General features: G+C 44.9%; 1 non-coding gene across 1 annotated transcript; it reads left to right on the top strand.

Annotated features, from left to right (window-relative positions):
• Positions 1–4,021: 4,021 nt before the first annotated feature.
• On the top strand, positions 4,022–4,094 carry trnad-guc. The gene has a single exon. It is a non-coding gene; the product is annotated as a tRNA-Asp (tRNA).
• The last annotated feature ends 13,958 nt before the right edge of the window (positions 4,095–18,052 follow it).

Consider the following 18,052-nt stretch of genomic DNA (forward strand, 5'->3'; position numbering starts at 1 on the left):
CCAACACTGCAAACGTATAGTTAGTACCAATGCTCCACGTTTTCTCAAACGTCCACCACACCAGCTCCTCGTTAGTATAGTGGTGAGTATCCCCGCCTGTCACGCGGGAGACCGGGGTTCAATTCCCCGACGGGGAGAAAGGACTGCTTTTTTTTTAGGGTGAACAATGTAGCTGAGCCCACTATGCTGAAAAATATGCTTGGAGATAAAGCTTTATGATACGAATTTTCCAGCATTATCTCAGTATTCCAAGGCATTGGTTGTTCAGTGGTAGAATTCTCGCCTGCCACGCGGGAGGCCCGGGTTCGATTCCCGGCCAATGCAGGATGTTTGAACATGTAATTTCGAGAAGTATGCAAACCCCTGAGGGAGAAATCTGTGCTCGATTGCCAGGCCAACAGAAATCTCAACTGACTCTTGAAAAATCTGACTTTGCTTTACATTTTCAGTTTGGACATTTACTCATTCTCAGAAGACTTTGGTGAATCCATTGTAGATGTCCAGTGTGTGAGGTGATTTACTTTGTGCAAGGCTTAAGTTTGTTAAATGGGAAACGAGTAACCAACTAGTCATCGACAACTGTCTTGAGTTTGGCATTTTGTGACAATGTCCTGGGACATCCCACAAACGCGTCACCTTCTAACTACGAGTGTGTGGCCTGTGAGTGGTATAGAGCGAAATCGATTACATGTACGTTTTCGTGAGAGTCTCAGCTTTCCATAGAGGGGTCACAGTAGTTTCTAGCTCTAACCATTCAGTCTATACAGATGTTTTTGTTAGAAGTGTTAAAGCCCAACACTGCAAACGTATAGTTAGTACCAATGCTCCACGTTTTCTCAAACGTCCACCACACCAGCTCCTCGTTAGTATAGTGGTGAGTATCCCCGCCTGTCACGCGGGAGACCGGGGTTCAATTCCCCGACGGGGAGAAAGGAACTGCTTTTTTTTTTAGGGTGAACAATGTAGCTGAGCCCACTATGCGAAAAATATGCTTGGAGATAAAGCTTTATGATACGATTTTCCAGCATTATCTCAGTATTCCAAGGCATTGGTTGTTCAGTGGTAGAATTCTCGCCTGCCACGCGGAGGCCCGGGTTCGATTCCCGGCCAATGCAGGATGTTTTGAACATGTAATTTCGAGAAGTATGCAAACCCCTGAGGGAGAAATCTGTGCTCGATTGCCAGGCCACAGAAATCTCAACTGACTCTTGAAAAATCTGACTTTGCTTTCATTTTCAGTTTGGACATTTACTCATTCTCAGAAGACTTTGGTGAATCCATTGTAGATGTCCAGTGTGTGAGGTGATTTACTTTGTGCAAGGCTTAAGTTGTTAAATGGGAAACGAGTAACCAACTAGTCATCGACAACTGTCTTGAGTTTGGCATTTGTGACAATGTCCTGGGACATCCACAAACGCGTCACCTTCTAACTACGAGTGTGTGGCCTGTGAGTGGTATAGAGGCGAAATCGATTACATGTACGTTTTCGTGAGAGTCTCAGCTTTCCATAGAGGGGTCACAGTAGTTCTAGCTCTAACCATTCAGTCTATACAGATGTTTTTGTTAGAAGTGTTAAAGCCCAACACTGCAAACGTATAGTTAGTACCAATGCTCCACGTTTTTTCAAACGTCCACCACACCAGCTCCTCGTTAGTATAGTGGTGAGTATCCCGCCTGTCACGCGGGAGGACCGGGGTTCAATTCCCCGACGGGGAGAAAGGACTGCTTTTTTTTTTAGGGTGAACAATGTAGCTGAGCCCACTATGCTGAAAAACTATGCTTGGAGATAAAGCTTTATGATACGATTTTCCAGCATTATCTCAGTATTCCAAGGCATTGGTTGTTCAGTGGTAGAATTCTCGCCTGCCACGCGGGAGGCCCGGGTTCGATTCCCGGCCAATGCAGGATGTTTTTGAACATGTAATTTCCGAGAAGTATGCAAACCCCTGAGGGAGAAATCTGTGCTCGATTGCCAGGCCAACAGAAATCTCAACTGACTCTTGAAAAAATCTGACTTTGCTTTCATTTTCAGTTTGGACATTTACTCATTCTCAGAAGACTTTGGTGAATCCATTGTAGATTGTCCAGTGTGTGAGGTGATTTACTTTGTGCAAGGCTTAAGTTGTTAAATGGGAAACGAGTAACCAACTAGTCATCGACAACTGTCTTGAGTTTGGCATTTGTGACAATGTCCTGGGACATCCCACAAACGCGTCACCTTCTAACTACGAGTGTGTGGCCTGTGAGTGGTATAGAGCGAAATCGATTACATGTACGTTTTCGTGGAGAGTCTCAGCTTTCCATAGAGGGGTCACAGTAGTTTCTAGCTCTAACCATTCAGTCTATACAGATGTTTTTGTTAGAAGTGTTTAAAGCCCAACACTGCAAACGTATAGTTAGTACCAATGCTCCACGTTTTCTCAAACGTCCACCACACAGATCCTCGTTAGTATAGTGGTGAGTATCCCCGCCTGTCACGCGGGAGACCGGGGTTCAATTCCCCGACGGGGAGAAAGGACTGCTTTTTTTTTAGGGTGAACAATGTAGCTGAGCCCACTATGCGAAAAATATGCTTGGAGATAAAGCTTTATGATACGATTTTCCAGCATTATCTCAGTATTCCAAGGCATTGGTTGTTCAGTGGTAGAATTCTCGCCTGCCACGCGGGAGGCCCGGGTTCGATTCCCGGCCAATGCAGGATGTTTTGAACATGTAATTTCGAAGAAGTATGCAAACCCCTGAGGGAGAATCTGTGCTCGATTGCCAGGCCAACAGAAATCTCAACTGACTCTTGAAAATCTGACTGTGCTTTCATTTTCAGTTTGGACATTTACTCATTCTCAGAGACTTTGGTGAATGCCATTGTAGATGTCCAGTGTGTGAGGTGATTTACTTTGTGCAAGGCTTAAGTTGTTAAATGGGAAACGAGTAACCAACTAGTCATCGACAACTGTCTTGAGTTGGCATTTGTGACAATGTTCCTGGGAACATCCCACAAACGCGTCACCTTCTAACTACGAGTGTGTGGCCTGTGAGTGGTATAGAGCGAAATCGATTACATGTACGTTTTCGTGAGAGTCTCAGCTTTCCATAGAGGGGTCACAGTAGTTTCTAGCCTCTAACCATTCAGTCTATACAGATGTTTTTGTTAGAAGTGTTAAAGCCCAACACTGCAAACGTATAGTTAGTACCAATGCTCCACGTTTTCTCAAACGTCCACCACACCAGCTCCTCGTTAGTATAGTGGTGAGTATCCCGCCTGTCACGCGGGAGACCGGGGTTTCAATTCCCCGACGGGGAGAAAGGACTGCTTTTTTTTTTTAGGGTGAACAATGTAGCTGAGCCCACTATGCGAAAAATATGCTTGGAGATAAAGCTTTATGATACGATTTTCCAGCATTATCTCAGTATTCCAAGGCATTGGTTGTTCAGTGGTAGAATTCTCGCCTGCCACGCGGGAGGCCCGGGTTCGATTCCCGGCCAATGCAGGATGTTTTGAACATGTAATTTCGAGAAGTATGCAAACCCCTGAGGGAGAAATCTGTGCTCGATTGCCAGGCCAACAGAAATCTCAACTGACTCTTGAAAAATCTGACTTTGCTTTCATTTTCAGTTTGGACATTTACTCATTCTCAGAAGACTTTTGGTGAATCCATTGTAGATGTCCAGTGTGTGAGGTGATTTACTTTGTGCAAGGCTTAAGTTGTTAAATGGGAAACGAGGTAACCAACTAGTCATCGACAACTGTCTTGAGTTTGGCATTTGTGACAATGTCCTGGGACATCCCACAAACGCGTCACCTTCTAACTACGAGTGTGTGGCCTGTGAGTGGTATAGAGCGAAATCGATTACATGTACGTTTTCGTGAGAGTCTCAGCTTTCCATAGAGGGGTCACAGTAGTTTCTAGCTCTAACCATTCAGTCTATACAGATGTTTTTGTTAGAAGTGTTAAAGCCCAACACTGCAAACGTATAGTTAGTACCAATTGCTCCACGTTTTCTCAAACGTCACCACACCAGCTCCTCGTTAGTATAGTGGTGAGTATCCCCGCCTGTCACGCGGGAGGACCGGGGTTCAATTCCCCGACGGGGAGAAAGGACTGCTTTTTTTTTTAGGGTGAACAATGTAGCTGAGCCCACTATGTGAAAAATATGCCTTGGAGATAAAGCTTTATGATACGATTTCCAGCATTATCTCAGTATTCCAAGGCATTGGTTGTTCAGTGGTTAGAATTCTCGCCTGCCACGCGGGAGGCCCGGGTTCGATTCCCGGCAATGCAGGATGTTTTGAACATGTAATTTCGAGAAGTATGCAAACCCCTGAGGGAGAAATCTGTGCTCGATTGCCAGGCCAACAGAAATCTCAACTGACTCTTGAAAAATCTGACTTTGCTTTCATTTTCAGTTTGGACATTTACTCATTCTCAGAAGACTTTGGTGAATCCATTGTAGATGTCCAGTGTGTGAGGTGATTTACTTTGTGCAAGGCTTAAGTTGTTAAATGGGAAACGAGTAACCAACTAGTCATCGACAACTGTCTTGAGTTTGGCATTTGTGACAATGTCCTGGGACATCCCACAAACGCGTCACCTTCTAACTACGAGTGTGTGGCCTGTGAGTGGTATAGAGCGAAATCGATTACATGTACGTTTTCGTGAGAGTCTCAGCTTTCCATAGAGGGGTCACAGTAGTTTCTAGCTCTAACCATTCAGTCTATACAGATGTTTTTGTTAGAAGTGTTAAAGCCCCAACACTGCAAACGTATAGTTAGTACCAATGCTCCACGTTTTTCTCAAACGTCCACCACACCAGCTCCTCGTTAGTATAGTGGTGAGTATCCCCGCCTGTCACGCGGGGAGACCGGGGTTCAATTCCCCGACGGGGAGAAAGGACTGCTTTTTTTTTTAGGGTGAACAATGTAGCTGAGCCCACTATGCGAAAAATATGCTTGGAGATAAAGCTTTATGATACGATTTCCAGCATTATCTCAGTATTCCAAGGCATTGGTTGTTCAGTGGTAGAATTCTCGCCTGCCACGCGGGAGGCCCGGGTTCGATTCCCGGCCAATGCAGGATGTTTTGAACATGTAATTTCGAGAAGTATGCAAACCCCTGAGGGAGAAATCTGTGCTCGATTGCCAGGCCAACAGAAATCTCAACTGACTCTTGAAAAAATCTGACTTTGCTTTCATTTTCAGTTTGGACATTTACTCATTCTCAGAAGACTTTGGTGAATCCATTGTAGATGTCCAGTGTGTGAGGTGATTTACTTTGTGCAAGGCTTAAGTTGTTAAATGGGAAACGAGTAACCAACTAGTCATCGACAACTGTCTTGAGTTTGGCATTTGTGACAATGTCCTGGGACATCCCACAAACGCGTCACCTTCTAACTACGAGTGTGTGGCCTGTGAGTGGTATAGAGCGAAATCGATTACATGTACGTTTTCGTGAGAGTCTCAGCTTTCCATAGAGGGGTCACAGTAGTTTCTAGCTCTAACCATTCAGTCTATACAGATGTTTTTGTTAGAAGTGTTAAGCCCAACACTGCAAACGTATAGTTAGTACCAATGCTCCACGTTTTTTCAAACGTCCACCACACCAGCTCCTCGTTAGTATAGTGGTGAGTATCCCCGCCTGTCACGCGGGAGACCGGGGTTCAATTCCCCGACGGGGAGAAAGGACTGCTTTTTTTTTTAGGGTGAACAATGTAGCTGAGCCCACTATGTGAAAAATATGCCTGGAGATAAAGCTTTATGATACGATTTTCCAGCATTATCTCAGTATTCCAAGGCATTGGTTGTTCAGTGGTAGAATTCTCGCCCTGCCACGCGGGAGGCCCGGGTTCGATTCCCGGCCAATGCAGGATGTTTTGAACATGTAATTTCGAGAAGTATGCAAACCCCTGAGGGAGAAATCTGTGCTCGATTGCCAGGCCAACAGAAATCTCAACTGACTCTTGAAAAATCTGACTTTGCTTTCATTTTCAGTTTGGACATTTACTCATTCTCAGAAGACTTTGGTGAATCCATTGTAGATGTCCAGTGTGTGAGGTGATTTACTTTGTGCAAGGCTTAAGTTGTTAAATGGGAAACGAGTAACCAACTAGTCATCGACAACTGTCTTGAGTTTGGCATTTGTGACAATGTCCTGGGACATCCCACAAACGCGTCACCTTCTAACTACGAGTGTGTGGCCTGTGAGTGGTATAGAGCGAAATCGATTACATGTACGTTTTCGTGAGAGTCTCAGCTTTCCATAGAGGGGTCACAGTAGTTTCTAGCTCTAACCATTCAGTCTATACAGATGTTTTTGTTAGAAGTGTTAAAGCCCAACACTGCAAACGTATAGTTAGTACCAATGCTCCACGTTTTCTCAAACGTCCACCACACCAGCTCCTCGTTAGTATAGTGGTGAGTATCCCCGCCTGTCACGCGGGAGACCGGGGTTCAATTCCCCGACGGGGAGAAAGGACTGCTTTTTTTTTAGGGTGAACAATGTAGCTGAGCCCACTATGCGAAAAATATGCTTGGAGATAAAGCTTTATGATACGATTTTCCAGCATTATCTCAGTATTCCAAGGCATTGGTTGTTCAGTGGTAGAATTCTCGCCTGCCACGCGGGAGGCCCGGGTTCGATTCCCGGCCAATGCAGGATGTTTTGAACATGTAATTTCGAGAAGTATGCAAACCCCTGAGGGAGAAATCTGTGCTCGATTGCCAGGCCAACAGAAATCTCAACTGACTCTTGAAAATCTGACTTTGCTTTCATTTTCAGTTTGGACATTTACTCATTCTCAGAAGACTTTGGTGAATCCATTGTAGATGTCCAGTGTGTGAGGTGATTTACTTTGTGCAAGGCTTAAGTTGTTAAATGGGAAACGAGTAACCAACTAGTCATCGACAACTGTCTTGAGTTTGGCATTTGTGACAATGTCCTGGGACATCCCACAAACGCGTCACCTTCTAACTACGAGTGTGTGGCCTGTGAGTGGTATAGAGCGAAATCGATTACATGTACGTTTTCGTGAGAGTCTCAGCTTTCCATAGAGGGGTCACAGTAGTTTCTAGCTCTAACCATTCAGTCTATACAGATGTTTTTGTTAGAAGTGTTAAAGCCCAACACTGCAAACGTATAGTTAGTACCAATGCTCCACGTTTTTTCAAACGTCCACCACACCAGCTCCTCGTTAGTATAGTGGTGAGTATCCCCGCCTGTCACGCGGGAGACCGGGGTTCAATTCCCCGACGGGGAGAAAGGACTGCTTTTTTTTTAGGGTGAACAATGTAGCTGAGCATACGGCATTTCCCAGCATTATCTCAGTATTCCAAGGCATTGGTTGTTCAGTGGTAGAATTCTCGCCTGCCACGCGGGGAGGCCCGGGTTCGATTTCCCGGCCAATGCAGGATGTTTTGAACATGTAATTTCGAGAAGTATGCAAACCCCTGAGGGAGAAATCTGTGCTCGATTGCCAGGCCAACAGAAATCTCAACTGACTCTTGAAAAATCTGACTTTGCTTTCATTTTCAGTTTGGACATTTACTCATTCTCAGAAGACTTTGGTGAATCCATTGTAGATGTCCAGTGTGTGAGGTGATTACTTTGTGCAAGGCTTAAGTTGTTAAATGGGAAACGAGTAACCAACTAGTCATCGACAAACTGTCTTGAGTTTGGCATTTGTGACAATGTCCTGGGACATCCCACAAACGCGTCACCTTCTAACTACGAGTGTGTGGCCTGTGAGTGGTATAGAGCGAAATCGATTACATGTACGTTTTCGTGAGAGTCTCAGCTTTCCATAGAGGGGTCACAGTAGTTTCTAGCTCTAACCATTCAGTCTATACAGATGTTTTTGTTAGAAGTGTTAAAGCCCAACACTGCAAACGTATAGTTAGTACCAATGCTCCACGTTTTCTCAAACGTCCACCACACCAGCTCCTCGTTAGTATAGTGGTGAGTATCCCCGCCTGTCACGCGGGAGACCGGGGTTCAATTCCCCGACGGGGAGAAAGGACTGCTTTTTTTTTAGGGTGAACAATGTAGCTGAGCCCACTATGCGAAAAATATGCTGGAGATAAAGCTTTATGATACGATTTTCCAGCATTATCTCAGTATTCCAAGGCATTGGTTGTTCAGTGGTAGAATTCTCGCCTGCCACGCGGGAGGCCCGGGTTCGATTCCCGGCCAATGCAGGATGTTTTGAACATGTAATTTCGAGAAGTATGCAAACCCCTGAGGGAGAAATCTGTGCTCGATTGCCAGGCCAACAGAAATCTCAACTGACTCTTGAAAAATCTGACTTTGCTTTCATTTTCAGTTTGGACATTTACTCATTCTCAGAAGACTTTGGTGAATCCATTGTAGATGTCCAGTGTGTGAGGTGATTTACTTTGTGCAAGGCTTAAGTTGTTAAATGGGAAACGAGTAACCAACTAGTCATCGACAACTGTCTTGAGTTTGGCATTTGTGACAATGTCCTGGGACATCCCACAAACGCGTCACCTTCTAACTACGAGTGTGTGGCCTGTGAGTGGTATAGAGCGAAATCGATTACATGTACGTTTTCGTGAGAGTCTCAGCTTTCCATAGAGGGGTCACAGTAGTTTCTAGCTCTAACCATTCAGTCTATACAGATGTTTTTGTTAGAAGTGTTAAAGCCCAACACTGCAAACGTATAGTTAGTACCAATGCTCCACGTTTTCTCAAACGTCCACCACACCAGCTCCTCGTTAGTATAGTGGTGAGTATCCCCGCCTGTCACGCGGGAGACCGGGGTTCAATTCCCCGACGGGGAGAAAGGACTGCTTTTTTTTTTAGGGTGAACAATGTAGCTGAGCCCACTATGCGAAAAATATGCTTGGAGATAAAGCTTTATGATACGATTTTCCAGCATTATCTCAGTATTCCAAGGCATTGGTTGTTCAGTGGTAGAATTCTCGCCTGCCACGCGGGAGGCCCGGGTTCGATTCCCGGCCAATGCAGGATGTTTTGAACATGTAATTTCGAGAAGTATGCAAACCCCTGAGGGAGAAATCTGTGCTCGATTGCCAGGCCAACAGAAATCTCAACTGACTCTTGAAAAATCTGACTTTGCTTTCATTTTCAGTTTGGACATTTACTCATTCTCAGAAGACTTTGGTGAATCCATTGTAGATGTCCAGTGTGTGAGGTGATTACTTTGTGCAAGGCTTAAGTTGTTAAATGGGAAACGAGTAACCAACTAGTCATCGACAACTGTCTTGAGTTTGGCATTTGTGACAATGTCCTGGGACATCCCACAAACGCGTCACCTTCTAACTACGAGTGTGTGGCCTGTGAGTGGTATAGAGCGAAATCGATTACATGTACGTTTTCGTGAGAGTCTCAGCTTTCCATAGAGGGGTCACAGTAGTTTCTAGCTCTAACCATTCAGTCTATACAGATGTTTTTGTTAGAAGTGTTAAAGCCCAACACTGCAAACGTATAGTTAGTACCAATGCTCCACGTTTTTTCAAACGTCCACCACACCAGCTCCTCGTTAGTATAGTGGTGAGTATCCCCGCCTGTCACGCGGGAGACCGGGGTTCAATTCCCCGACGGGGAGAAAGGACTGCTTTTTTTTTAGGGTGAACAATGTAGCTGAGCCCACTATGTGAAAAATATGCCTGGAGATAAAGCTTTATGATACGATTTCCAGCATTATCTCAGTATTCCAAGGCATTGGTTGTTCAGTGGTAGAATTCTCGCCTGCCACGCGGGAGGCCCGGGTTCGATTCCCGGCCAATGCAGGATGTTTTGAACATGTAATTTCGAGAAGTATGCAAACCCCTGAGGGAGAAATCTGTGCTCGATTGCCAGGCCAACAGAAATCTCAACTGACTCTTGAAAAATCTGACTTTGCTTTCATTTTCAGTTTGGACATTTACTCATTCTCAGAAGACTTTGGTGAATCCATTGTAGATGTCCAGTGTGTGAGGTGATTTACTTTGTGCAAGGCTTAAGTTGTTAAATGGGAAACGAGTAACCAACTAGTCATCGACAACTGTCTTGAGTTTGGCATTTGTGACAATGTCCTGGGACATCCCACAAACGCGTCACCTTCTAACTACGAGTGTGTGGCCTGTGAGTGGTATAGAGCGAAATCGATTACATGTACGTTTTCGTGAGAGTCTCAGCTTTCCATAGAGGGGTCACAGTAGTTTCTAGCTCTAACCATTCAGTCTATACAGATGTTTTTGTTAGAAGTGTTAAAGCCCAACACTGCAAACGTATAGTTAGTACCAATGCTCCACGTTTTCTCAAACGTCCACCACACCAGCTCCTCGTTAGTATAGTGGTGAGTATCCCCGCCTGTCACGCGGGAGACCGGGGTTCAATTCCCCGACGGGGAGAAAGGACTGCTTTTTTTTTAGGGTGAACAATGTAGCTGAGCCCACTATGCGAAAAATATGCTTGGAGATAAAGCTTTATGATACGATTTTCCAGCATTATCTCAGTATTCCAAGGCATTGGTTGTTCAGTGGTAGAATTCTCGCCTGCCACGCGGGAGGCCCGGGTTCGATTCCCGGCCAATGCAGGATGTTTTGAACATGTAATTTCGAGAAGTATGCAAACCCCTGAGGGAGAAATCTGTGCTCGATTGCCAGGCCAACAGAAATCTCAACTGACTCTTGAAAAATCTGACTTTGCTTTCATTTTCAGTTTGGACATTTACTCATTCTCAGAAGACTTTGGTGAATCCATTGTAGATGTCCAGTGTGTGAGGTGATTTACTTTGTGCAAGGCTTAAGTTGTTAAATGGGAAACGAGTAACCAACTAGTCATCGACAACTGTCTTGAGTTTGGCATTTGTGACAATGTCCTGGGACATCCCACAAACGCGTCACCTTCTAACTACGAGTGTGTGGCCTGTGAGTGGTATAGAGCGAAATCGATTACATGTACGTTTTCGTGAGAGTCTCAGCTTTCCATAGAGGGGTCACAGTAGTTTCTAGCTCTAACCATTCAGTCTATACAGATGTTTTTGTTAGAAGTGTTAAAGCCCAACACTGCAAACGTATAGTTAGTACCAATGCTCCACGTTTTCTCAAACGTCCACCACACCAGCTCCTCGTTAGTATAGTGGTGAGTATCCCCGCCTGTCACGCGGGAGACCGGGGTTCAATTCCCCGACGGGGAGAAAGGACTGCTTTTTTTTTAGGGTGAACAATGTAGCTGAGCCCACTATGCGAAAAATATGCTTGGAGATAAAGCTTTATGATACGATTTTCCAGCATTATCTCAGTATTCCAAGGCATTGGTTGTTCAGTGGTAGAATTCTCGCCTGCCACGCGGGAGGCCCGGGTTCGATTCCCGGCCAATGCAGGATGTTTTGAACATGTAATTTCGAGAAGTATGCAAACCCCTGAGGGAGAAATCTGTGCTCGATTGCCAGGCCAACAGAAATCTCAACTGACTCTTGAAAAATCTGACTTTGCTTTCATTTTCAGTTTGGACATTTACTCATTCTCAGAAGACTTTGGTGAATCCATTGTAGATGTCCAGTGTGTGAGGTGATTTACTTTGTGCAAGGCTTAAGTTGTTAAATGGGAAACGAGTAACCAACTAGTCATCGACAACTGTCTTGAGTTTGGCATTTGTGACAATGTCCTGGGACATCCCACAAACGCGTCACCTTCTAACTACGAGTGTGTGGCCTGTGAGTGGTATAGAGCGAAATCGATTACATGTACGTTTTCGTGAGAGTCTCAGCTTTCCATAGAGGGGTCACAGTAGTTTCTAGCTCTAACCATTCAGTCTATACAGATGTTTTTGTTAGAAGTGTTAAAGCCCAACACTGCAAACGTATAGTTAGTACCAATGCTCCACGTTTTTTCAAACGTCCACCACACCAGCTCCTCGTTAGTATAGTGGTGAGTATCCCCGCCTGTCACGCGGGAGACCGGGGTTCAATTCCCCGACGGGGAGAAAGGACTGCTTTTTTTTTTAGGGTGAACAATGTAGCTGAGCCCACTATGTGAAAAATATGCCTGGAGATAAAGCTTTATGATACGATTTCCAGCATTATCTCAGTATTCCAAGGCATTGGTTGTTCAGTGGTAGAATTCTCGCCTGCCACGCGGGAGGCCCGGGTTCGATTCCCGGCCAATGCAGGATGTTTTGAACATGTAATTTCGAGAAGTATGCAAACCCCTGAGGGAGAAATCTGTGCTCGATTGCCAGGCCAACAGAAATCTCAACTGACTCTTGAAAAATCTGACTTTGCTTTCATTTTCAGTTTGGACATTTACTCATTCTCAGAAGACTTTGGTGAATCCATTGTAGATGTCCAGTGTGTGAGGTGATTTACTTTGTGCAAGGCTTAAGTTGTTAAATGGGAAACGAGTAACCAACTAGTCATCGACAACTGTCTTGAGTTTGGCATTTGTGACAATGTCCTGGGACATCCCACAAACGCGTCACCTTCTAACTACGAGTGTGTGGCCTGTGAGTGGTATAGAGCGAAATCGATTACATGTACGTTTTCGTGAGAGTCTCAGCTTTCCATAGAGGGGTCACAGTAGTTTCTAGCTCTAACCATTCAGTCTATACAGATGTTTTTGTTAGAAGTGTTAAAGCCCAACACTGCAAACGTATAGTTAGTACCAATGCTCCACGTTTTCTCAAACGTCCACCACACCAGCTCCTCGTTAGTATAGTGGTGAGTATCCCCGCCTGTCACGCGGGAGACCGGGGTTCAATTCCCCGACGGGGAGAAAGGACTGCTTTTTTTTAGGGTGAACAATGTAGCTGAGCCCACTATGCGAAAAATATGCTTGGAGATAAAGCTTTATGATACGATTTTCCAGCATTATCTCAGTATTCCAAGGCATTGGTTGTTCAGTGGTAGAATTCTCGGCCTGCCACGCGGGAGGCCCGGGTTCGATTCCCGGCCAATGCAGGATGTTTTGAACATGTAATTTCGAGAAGTATGCAAACCCCTGAGGGAGAAATCTGTGCTCGATTGCCAGGCCAACAGAAATCTGCAACTGACTCTTGAAAAATCTGACTTTGCTTTCATTTTCAGTTTGGACATTTACTCATTCTCAGAAGACTTTGGTGAATCCATTGTAGATGTCCAGTGTGTGAGGTGATTTACTTTGTGCAAGGCTTAAGTTGTTAAATGGGAAACGAGTAACCAACTGATACGATTTCCAGCATTATCTCAGTATTCCAAGGCATTGGTTGTTCAGTGGTAGAATTCTCGCCTGCCACGCGGGAGGCCCGGGTTCGATTCCCGGCCAATGCAGGATGTTTTGAACATGTAATTTCGAGAAGTATGCAAACCCCTGAGGGAGAAATCTGTGCTCGATTGCCAGGCCAACAGAAATCTCAACTGACTCTTGAAAAATCTGACTTTGCTTTCATTTTCAGTTTGGACATTTACTCATTCTCAGAAGACTTTGGTGAATCCATTGTAGATGTCCAGTGTGTGAGGTGATTTACTTTGTGCAAGGCTTAAGTTGTTAAATGGGAAACGAGTAACCAACTAGTCATCGACAACTGTCTTGAGTTTGGCATTTGTGACAATGTCCTGGGACATCCCACAAACGCGTCACCTTCTAACTACGAGTGTGTGGCCTGTGAGTGGTATAGAGCGAAATCGATTACATGTACGTTTTCGTGAGAGTCTCAGCTTTCCATAGAGGGGTCACAGTAGTTTCTAGCTCTAACCATTCAGTCTATACAGATGTTTTTGTTAGAAGTGTTAAAGCCCAACACTGCAAACGTATAGTTAGTACCAATGCTCCACGTTTTCTCAAACGTCCACCACACCAGCTCCTCGTTAGTATAGTGGTGAGTATCCCCGCCTGTCACGCGGGAGACCGGGGTTCAATTCCCCGACGGGGAGAAAGGACTGCTTTTTTTTTAGGGTGAACAATGTAGCTGAGCCCACTATGCGAAAAATATGCTTGGAGATAAAGCTTTATGATACGATTTTCCAGCATTATCTCAGTATTCCAAGGCATTGGTTGTTCAGTGGTAGAATTCTCGGCTGCCACGCGGGAGGCCCGGGTTCGATTCCCGGCCAATGCAGGATGTTTTGAACATGTAATTTCGAGAAGTATGCAAACCCCTGAGGGAGAAATCTGTGCTCGATTGCCAGGCCAACAGAAATCTCAACTGACTCTTGAAAAATCTGACTTTGCTTTCATTTTCAGTTTGGACATTTACTCATTCTCAGAAGACTTTGGTGAATCCATTGTAGATGTCCAGTGTGTGAGGTGATTTACTTTGTGCAAGGCTTAAGTTGTTAAATGGGAAACGAGTAACCAACTAGTCATCGACAACTGTCTTGAGTTTGGCATTTGTGACAATGTCCTGGGACATCCCACAAACGCGTCACCTTCTAACTACGAGTGTGTGGCCTGTGAGTGGTATAGAGCGAAATCGATTACATGTACGTTTTCGTGAGAGTCTCAGCTTTCCATAGAGGGGTCACAGTAGTTTCTAGCTCTAACCATTCAGTCTATACAGATGTTTTTGTTAGAAGTGTTAAAGCCCAACACTGCAAACGTATAGTTAGTACCAATGCTCCACGTTTTTCTCAAACGTCCACCACACCAGCTCCTCGTTAGTATAGTGGTGAGTATCCCCACCTGTCACGCGGGAGACCGGGGTTCAATTCCCCGACGGGGAGAAAGGACTGCTTTTTTTTTTAGGGTGAACAATGTAGCTGAGCCCACTATGCGAAAAATATGCTTGGAGATAAAGCTTTATGATACGATTTTCCAGCATTATCTCAGTATTCCAAGGCATTGGTTGTTCAGTGGTAGAATTCTCGCCTGCCACGCGGGAGGCCAGGGTTCGATTCCCGGCCAATGCAGGATGTTTTGAACATGTAATTTCGAGAAGTATGCAACCCCTGAGGGAGAAATCTGGTGCTCGATTGCCAGGCCAACAGAAATCTCAAACTGACTCTTGAAAAATCGACTTGCTTTCATTTTCAGTTTGGACATTTACTCATTCTCAGAAGACTTTGGTGAATCCATTGTAGATGTCCAGTGTGTGAGGGTGATTTACTTTGTGCAAGGCTTAAGTTGTTAAATGGGAAACGAGTAACCAACTAGTCATCGACAACTGTCTTGAGTTTGGCATTTGTGACAATGTCCTGGGACATCCCACAAACGCGTCACCTTCTAACTACGAGTGTGTGGCCTGTGAGTGGTATAGAGCGAAATCGATTACATGTACGTTTTCGTGAGAGTCTCAGCTTTCCATAGAGGGGTCACAGTAGTTTCTAGCTCTAACCATTCAGTCTATACAGATGTTTTGTTAGAAGTGTTAAAGCCCAACACTGCAAACGTATAGTTAGTACCAATGCTCCACGTTTTTTCAAACGTCCACCACACCAGCTCCTCGTTAGTATAGTGGTGAGTATCCCCGCCTGTCACGCGGGAGACCGGGGTTCAATTCCCCGACGGGGAGAAAGGACTGCTTTTTTTTTTAGGTGTGAACAATGTAGCTGAGCCCACTATGTGAAAAATATGCCTGGAGATAAAGCTTTATGATACGATTTCCAGCATTATCTCAGTATTCCAAGGCATTGGTTGTTCAGTGGTAGAATTCCTCGCCTGCCACGCGGGAGGCACGGGTTCGATTCCCGGCCAATGCAGGATGTTTTGAACATGTAATTTCGAGAAGTATGCAAACCCCTGAGGGAGAAATCTGTGCCGATTGCCAGGCCAACAGAAATCTCAACTGACTCTTGAAAAATCTGACTTTGCTTTCATTTTCAGTTGGGACATTTACTCATTCTCAGAAGACTTTTGGTGAATCCATTGTAGATGTCCAGTGTGTGAGGTGATTTACTTTGTGCAAGGCTTAAGTTGTTAAATGGGAAACGAGAAGTAACCAACTAGTCATCGACAACTGTCTTGAGTTTGGATTTGGCATTTGTGACAATGTCCTGGGACATCCCACAAAACGCTTCACCTTCTAACTACGAGTGTGTGGCCTGTGAGTGGTATAGAGCGAAATCGATTACATGTACGTTTTCGTGAGAGTCTCAGCTTTCCATAGAGGGGTCACAGTAGTTTCTAGGCTCTAACCATTCAGTCTATACAGATGTTTTTGTTAGAAGTGTTAAAGCCCAACACTGCAAACGTATAGTTAGTACCAATGCTCCACGTTTTTCTCAAACGTACCACCACACCAGCTCCTCGTTAGTATAGTGGTGAGTATCCCCGCCTGTCACGCGGGAAGACCGGGGTTCAATTCCCCGACGGGGAGAAAGGACTGCTTTTTTTTTAGGGTGAACAATGTAGCTGAGCCCACATGCGGAAAAAATATGCTTGGAGATAAAGCTTTATGATACGATTTCCAGCATTATATCAGTATTCCAAGGCATTGGTTGTTCAGTGGTAGAATTCTCGCCTGCCACGCGGGAGGCCCGGGTTCGCTTCCCGGCCAATGCAGGAGTTTTGAACATGTAATTTCGAGAAGTATGCAAACCCCCTGAGGGAGAAATCTGTGCTCGATTGCCAGGCCAACAGAAATCTCAACTGACTCTTGAAAAATCTGACTTTGCTTTCATTTTCAGTTTGGACATTTACTCATTCTCAGAAGACTTTGGTGAATCCATTGTAGATGTCCAGTGTGTGAGGTGATTTACTTTGTGCAAGGCTTAAGTTGTTAAATGGGAAACGAGTAACCAACTAGTCATCGACAACTGTCTTGAGTTTGGCATTTGTGACAATGTCCTGGGACATCCCACAAACGCGTCACCTTCTAACTACGAGTGTGTGGCCTGTGAGTGGTATAGAGCGAAATCGATTACATGTACGTTTTCGTGAGAGTCTCAGCTTTCCATAGAGGGGTCACAGTAGTTTCTAGCTCTAACCATTCAGTCTATACAGATGTTTTTGTTAGAAGTGTTAAAGCCCAACACTGCAAACGTATAGTTAGTACCAATGCTCCACGTTTTTTCAAACGTCCACCACACCTCCTCCTCGTTAGTATAGTGGTGAGATATCCCCGCCTGTCACGCGGGAGACCGGGGTTCAATTCCCCGACGGGGAGAAAGGACTGCTTTTTTTTTTAGGGTGAACAATGTAGCTGAGCCCACTATGCGAAAAATATGCTTGGAGATAAAGCTTTATGATACGATTTCCAGCATTATCTCAGTATTCCAAGGCATTGGTTGTTCAGTGGTAGAATTCTCGCCTGCCACGCGGGAGGCCCGGGTTCGATTCCCGCCAATGAGGATGTTTTGAACATGTAATTTCGAGAAGTATGCAAACCCCTGAGGGAGAAATCTGTGCTCGATTGCCAGGCCAACAGAAATCTCAACTGACTCTTGAAAAATCTGACTTTGCTTTCATTTTCAGTTTGGACATTTACTCATTCTCAGAAGACTTTGGTGAATCCATTGTAGATGTCCAGTGTGTGAGGTGATTTACTTTGTGCAAGGCTTAAGTTGTTAAATGGGAAACGAGTAACCAACTAGTCATCGACAACTGTCTTGAGTTTGGCATTTGTGACAATGTCCTGGGACATCCCACAAACGCGTCACCTTCTAACTACGAGTGTGTGGCCTGTGAGTGGTATAGAGCGAAATCGATTACATGTACGTTTTCGTGAGAGTCTCAGCTTTCCATAGAGGGTCACAGTAGTTTCTAGCTCTAACCATTCAGTCTATACAGATGTTTTTGTTAGAAGTGTTAAAGCCCAACACTGCAAACGTATAGTTAGTACCAATGCTCCACGTTTTTTCAAACGTCCACCACACCAGCTCCTCGTTAGTATAGTGGTGAGTATCCCCGCCTGTCACGCGGGAGACCGGGTTCAATTCCCCGACGGGGAGAAAGGACTGCTTTTTTTTTTAGGGTGAACAATGTGCTGAGCCCACTATGCGAAAAATATGCTTGGAGATAAAGCTTTGATGATACATTTTTCCAGCATTATCTCAGTATAGTTAGTACCAATTCTCCACGTTTTTTCAAACGTCCACCACACCAGCTCCTCGTTAGTATAGTGGTGAGTATCCCGCCTGTCACGCGGAGACCGGGGTTCAATTCCCGACGGGGAGAAAGGAC

This window comes from Oncorhynchus mykiss, unplaced genomic scaffold (genome assembly GCF_013265735.2).
Source record: "Oncorhynchus mykiss isolate Arlee unplaced genomic scaffold, USDA_OmykA_1.1 un_scaffold_810, whole genome shotgun sequence".
NCBI classification, from domain to species: domain Eukaryota; kingdom Metazoa; phylum Chordata; class Actinopteri; order Salmoniformes; family Salmonidae; genus Oncorhynchus; species Oncorhynchus mykiss.